General features: G+C 40.2%; 1 non-coding gene across 1 annotated transcript; it reads right to left on the bottom strand.

Moving 5' to 3' along the window:
* Positions 1-511: 511 nt before the first annotated feature.
* LOC123406620 lies at positions 512-650 on the bottom strand. The gene has a single exon (XR_006612284.1). It is a non-coding gene; the product is annotated as a small nucleolar RNA Z247 (small nucleolar RNA).
* Between the last annotated feature and the right edge of the window lie 6,230 nt (positions 651-6,880).

The following is a 6,880-nucleotide window of genomic DNA, read 5'->3' as shown; positions in this document are numbered from 1 at the left end:
TGTTTAAGGCTTGGGGAATTAATAGAAGATTGACCAATGCGAAGAATGTCCATACCCCCACCGCTTGCGGTGTGAATCTGATAATTGCCGTGGTACCTCTCTCGGAGGGCAAGCTTCTCTAGCTCATTTGTGACATGGTCCGTAGCACCAGAATCAGCGTACCAGATCGTGTCACCATCAGCTCCGCCGTGCTCCCGCATGGCTGCAGCAGCATGCCGTGTATCAGGCACGAAGTCCTCATCATATCGGTGCCAGCAGTCAATGACTTCATGGCCCGGTTTCTTGCACAGCTGACATCTAGGTCGACGATTGTTGTTGTTTTAGCCGCCGTTGTAGCCGTTGTTGTAGCCGCCGCCGCGGTCACCACCACCAGGGCGAGCCTGGCCCTGGTTACCACTGCGCCCGCCGCCGCCGCTGTTCCTGCGTCCACGCCCCTGCTGTCCACGTCCGCGGGAAGCGGCGTTGACAGAAGACTGGCGCAGATTTCCTCCTTGGAGCATGCTGAGGCGGGCGTCGAAGCTCAGGAGCTGACTATACAGCTCCTGAACTGTAACAGGTTCGACCCGCGCAGCCAGGGCCAAGATCACAGGGTTGTAGTCGATGTCGAGGCCGGCTTTGACGTGAGAGATGATCTCGGCGTCTCCGAGCGGTGCACCGGCGCAGGCAACTTCATCTGTAAGGGTTTTAATTTTCCCAAGATATTCTGCCATGGTTAGGTTACCTTTCTGTAGATTGGTGAGCGCCATCCTCGTGTTGATCTTCTGGGCTTGTGTTTGCGCAGCGAACATGGCATGGATGGAGCTCCATACCTCGGCCGACGTCTGGAGCATTGCAACTTGAGCGAGGACCTCTCGAGACAGAGACCCCATGAGGTATCCTTGTACATGTTGCTGCTGCGCATACCAGATCGACCTGGCGTAGTTGAAGACCTGCTCTTCCTTCCCATTGTTGGTGATGGTGATGGTGGCAGGGGACGCCGGACTTGCGGCGTCGAGGAAGTGATCCATCTGTGCTCCCTTGATCTGGGGTAGCACGACAACTTTCCAGAGGAGGAAGTTCGTCCTCGTGAGCTTCTCTGATGGAGGCGGGCCGAGAGAGGGCGAGCTGCTGGAGGTAGATGCGGGCGTGGTGGATGCGGGCGGGGTGGATGCAGCGGTGGACGGCGTGGTGCCTGACATGGTCACCTCTCTACTCGATCTCGATTCCTCTGTTTTTCTCGATCAACTAGATTGATTCCTTCTCGAGGGCTAGACGTACGAGAGGAAGGGCTCTGATGACCATATGAGGAAGCGTAGAACCCTTTGTCTCGGGCCGCAATGTATATATATGGCCAATGCCTTGATGTACAAGTAGAGAGATCCTCAGGTTACAGAAGATAAGGGGGAGAAGAAGAGATAGACAAGGATACAAGTTAAACCACTTTCCTATCCCTATACAACTTATATTCTAACACGTTTTCCTTCATGAATACCAAATGCAACATACGCACACACATACACCACTGCACGTGCCCGCTCCTGCAGTGGCTACCGAAGAGTACAAAAACTACGGAACCACGCGAAATTTCTGAAGTTCTTTCAGATTTCTATATATCAAAATCCACTTAATCTGAAATTTTTGAACATGGTCGTTACGAGTGTTTCAAATGGCCCATGGTATCAAGCTGATCAATTCAAGACCGACGGGAACTCGTGATCTTTCACCGAATTGACTTATGCCTGGAGGCTATAGTGCCCTGGCTCCCAAATAGGGCAAAGATAATTCAAACATGTTTGGGAGAACAAACAATAGACTTGTTGCCCACACATGCAAACTAAACCACAACTTGATGGCAGGTGCGACTATATGCTCACCATGCATGATTTTGTAAGCCTAATCAATTGGACAACTGAATAACAAGCAACATATTGTTTATTTCCTATAATTGGGCAAAAGCTTCTTCCAAAGAGGCATATGGAAAAGCCAAGCATATTCTTCATGTTGCATGCTTCTACAGGTAAAGGAATATTAGAATCATGGGCAAAAGAGTGAAGACGTAGCCAATCCTCGTATTTTGTCCTTCCATTCCTTGTGTTTTCTATAAAAGAACTTTCTGGCCATTTTGAACAGAGCAAGCAACATATCTTTTATACAACTAGAAGGAACAACTAGCAGTTTGACCCGATTGTAGCCCATGCTAGTAATATGCTTCCCAAAAAGGTGAACCCAACAGATGTCATGGTGATTAAACATTTGTGCACCATTTTTACAAGAACTTTCTCATTTTTTATTTTACCTCTCCAAAAAGCAACGCCTTCTATATTAGTAAATTTGCATAATGATACCATTATGAAGATGCAAGCAATTCATGATAAAGGCAGTCGGAGAGGATAAGACCATACTAATTAGGAGCAACCTGCCATCATCTCTGAGATATTGTGAGAAAATTCTCTTTCAAATTCTCGCAACTATAGACATATAGTTCTCCATTTCATCTTTGTAATGCAAGGCAAAAAAATAATAATGAAGTTCTTTCAGATTACTATCTATCAAAATCCACTTAATTCGAAAGAATTTTGACCTAATCTAAACTTGGTCAGAAAACTGTTTGAATATAGTTCAAAACTGAGGTTACAATTATTTTGTTAGCCATCAGAATTTCAAGAAAAAAATTGAATCTTGTTGGCACTTCCTTTTACCAACAACTTTGACCATTAATTTTTGTAGGCACGTGTAAGTGTTAGTTCATAACTAAATATTGTTCATGACAAATCTAGTAGTGGTAGTATAACTTTAATTCGCCATGCATGACACACTAATCAAATCACCATCATTGCTGAAATATTGTGAGAAAATACTCGTGTCTCTTCTGAATTCTCACAATTATAGACATACAGTTCTCCATCTTGCGCTTCGTAATGCAAAGCCCCCAAAAAACTGTAGTTCTTTCAGATTTCTATCTACAAAAAATCACCGTGGGAAGAAATTCTCACAGTTTAATTCCAAAATAAAATAATTTTGACCATTATTTTTTGTAGGCATGTGCAAGTGTACGTAAGTAAATATTGTTAATGACAAATCTATTAGTGTTCACAGAATCTTAGTATGCTCTCCGTTCATTATTATGAGAGTGCAACCTTTCTTGGCTGACAAGAATGACACATCTCAGTCGGTTGCCCAAGGAATAAATCAAACACCCTCATGCAATATCAACTAGTTATATTAACAAAGAGCATGATATCATATCATAACAAATTACGAGCTAATATGAGTCATTTAGAATAATAAATGAGGCTATGGTATGAGAAATTCACTTTGGCTCATAAGCATATATTCATCCATTGTCTAAATACACATTTTAAAATGTTAAATAAATTTGAAATTTTTTTCCTGCGTGTACATCTGGACATTATACGTTCGTGCACAAAGTTTCGTCGAAAAAGGATATTTTTTGTGGCTTGTGTAAAAGACAATTTTCGATGATTGATTATAGCTATTCATAAGACATTTTTTAAATCTTTTTTATACATGCCAAAAAAAATGTTCTTTCTTTGCGAATTTTTGTATGCGAACATAAAATGTCCGGATATACACATGAAATTATTATTCAGATTTTTTTTACATTTCAAATGTGCTTTATATATATATATTTCTTAATAGGTGTATCTATATCTATGAGCCAAAATACCATCTTAGCTATGATATGCATTATAAAAATGGTATCCTAGGCTAAATATTAGCATATGATCCGCATATGATCTAGTGTATCGTAATACTCCCCGCCGCTACGAGTAGCTACTCGTCCAGGTGCACTTAGTATGAGTGTAGTATGAGACATGGCGAATATTCGTACTGTCCAATCAAATTACCCTAAAAATGTCTTCGTGCATGCATGCAATATGCACTTATTAATTCATGAGTGTAGCATTCAGCACACCTTACATTTTCTTTCCTTTTTGATCATCAACTTGCTTTCGCGCCCTCACTCGCACGTCACTTCAAACACGAATGTGTATCCCTGGGGCATAGGGCGACCAATTCATTAGCTGACACCGTCGCTGGCCGAGTTCAGGGCAGGCAGAAATCCGTGATACGTACGCAACGGGGACGCTTTCATCCGCTGGAACGCAGTATTAGAACTTGGCAAAAGATCGTGTCCAATTAGTTAGTCCAAACAAGTACACAACTACATGACGTTGATATTTTTCCCGGCTATATACATATACCATCGGTCATCAGATCCGGCCACGAACCGCGGAGTGAAGCTAGACAGAGCTGGTGACGATTCTTGTTCTTCATTTTCAAAACGGAAGTAGTTGGCGTGGATTTCGTTGATTGAAAAACTCAATCGAAGAGAGAGGGAAAACTGAAAAGCATGCATTTGACGAAGGCGACATTATTTATGTGCACATTGATGCTAACTGCGCAAAGATAGTTGACACTGCGATTGAACAGAACCTATCGGATAACTTATTCGACTCTCACTTTGAACAGTACTAAAATTTAAAGTGCAGAAAAGTAAGCGTTTCAGCGGAGGAAAAGTAGTCGAGCAACATGTTTTCATGATCCACCGGACGAAAAGTAGCTAAGATACACAATGTCAACGAACAAAGATTTAGTATCGGTAATAAAGATGTGCCAGATTTCAAAGCGTCCGTACACGGAGAGTTTCTGCGTGTGTACGGTGATTCTTTATTGACATGGTGTAGTCCCAAAAAAAAGTGTATACATGTGTCATTGATGACGCATAGAACGCATCTAAACACCTTTTTAGAAGTGTATATATTAGGGCATGTACAATGCATATTCTCAGGCTGATGCCCCATATGTTATGTAGGATCGAATGCCAGAAAAAGTAGTTTCAAATAAGGAAGCGGGGTCCTATGCAGGAGGCGGGTGCTTGAAGAGAAAATGTGTGATCCAGTGTAAAAAGCTGAAAAAGTTAGAACGAAAAATAGAGATGCATGTCTATGAGAGTCTTTATTTTTTATTTTTTGATGAGGCACCATCATAATAGCTTGCATTGAAAAAAAAGTCAATATTGATGCCTCAAGCTACATTTTATCATGAGACATCTGTATCCATATGCCATAATTATACATGCCATTAATTTTCAATCGCTAAGAATAAAGAGTTTTTTTAGAAAACTTTTAGTCTATTTATTTTCAATCCTGACAGTACAACGGATATTAGAAATAATAAAAATTACATCTTAAGGCGTAGACCATCCAACGACAACTACAAATACTGAAGTGAGTCGAAGACGCACCGTGGTCATCGCCCCTCCCTCGTCGGAGCAGGGCAAAACTTATAGTAGTAGACAATTAAAAAGTTGTCATGCTAAGACCATATAGGACCAGCACACCAGAACAACAACCGTCATCGACAAAGAGTAACTTAGATAGGAAAGATTTAACATGAAGACACACGAATGTAGACGAACTACAACTAGATCCGATCAGATCCACCAAATACATATCCACCGGGGACATACCTCCATGTATCTAACAACGATGCTAGACGCACCATCAGAACAAGGGCTAGAAGGGGAGAACATTATTCTATCTTCAGAAAGCCACCTCCCTCTCGTCATCACAAAATCTAACAAAACTTAAAAAAAAACTCCCGCCAACAAGGTCCGGGATCCATCGTGCCCATGGCCCTAAAGTCATTGAAGATGAGGTGGACCGACAATTTTTTTATTTACAAAATACTACTAGTACATTATGAGAATGAATTTCTCACACTTAAATGAAGGGTCCAAATTATATTAATTTTCACAAAATGTCTAAAGGATATTCATCTTGTATGAATAGCAAAATTAATTAGAATCATTTAGTTAATATTTTTTGCGAACCAGTATCGTGTTTTAAATTGGGGTTGCTACGTGCGCGGACCATACATGCATGAGGTTGCCCGTGGGCTGGATGTGCTCTCTGTGCCAAGAATCATTTAGTTGAACTAGCAACCCAAGAAACTATATATGATGAAATACGTTACGATGTGAGCTATACACACAGAAAAATCGAGAACTTTAGCACAAGCAAGAACTCTTAGGGCGAAATGATTATGCCAAAGTCGTGTTGAGCTAGCCACCCAAAAAACTACTCCCTCCATTCCTAAATACTCCTCCGTTCCTAAATATAAGTCTTTTAATCGATTTCACTAAGGGACTACATACGGAGCAAAATGAGTGAATCTATACTCTAAAGTATGTCTATATACATCCGTATGTAGTCCTCTAGTGAAATCTTTAAAAAAGACTTATACATCCGTATGTAGTCCTCTAGTGAAATCTCTAGCAACCCAAAAAACTACTCCCTCCGTTCCTAAATATAAGTCTTTTAAGCAATTTCACTAGTGGACTATATACGGATGTATATAGACATACTTTAAAGTATAGATTCAATCATTTTGCTCCGTATGTAGACCCTTAGTGAAATCGCTTAAAAAACTTATATTTAGAAACGAAGGGAGTATATATTACGAAATACGTTACGATGTGAGCTACACACACAGAAAAATCGAGAACTTTAGCACAAGCATGAGCTCTTAGGGCGAAATGATTATGCCAAAGTTCGTGCTTTTTTGTGTAAATCATGTTTTAACATATTTCGCCATGAAAGTTTATTTACATGTAGCCTACATCTTTACGTACTTGCATTTTCTATTTATTTTTGTATACTATATATATATATATATATATATATATATATATATATATATATATATATAGGAACTCTATTCATCACCAAGGGTGTAGAATAGTTTATTCTTCATTCGAGATAATTTTACGATCAATTTACAAAAAAATTACTTCTGAAATACAAATAGTTACATTTATATTGATGCACAACGTAAATTTTGATAAAAGAAAAACAAAAACATAGGTCACAAGACC

The sequence above is a fragment of the Hordeum vulgare genome, chromosome 6H (assembly GCF_904849725.1).
Source record: "Hordeum vulgare subsp. vulgare chromosome 6H, MorexV3_pseudomolecules_assembly, whole genome shotgun sequence".
NCBI lineage: Eukaryota > Viridiplantae > Streptophyta > Magnoliopsida > Poales > Poaceae > Hordeum > Hordeum vulgare.
Note: the sequence above shows the minus strand (reverse complement) of the source record. Positions and strands in the feature narration are given on the sequence as shown.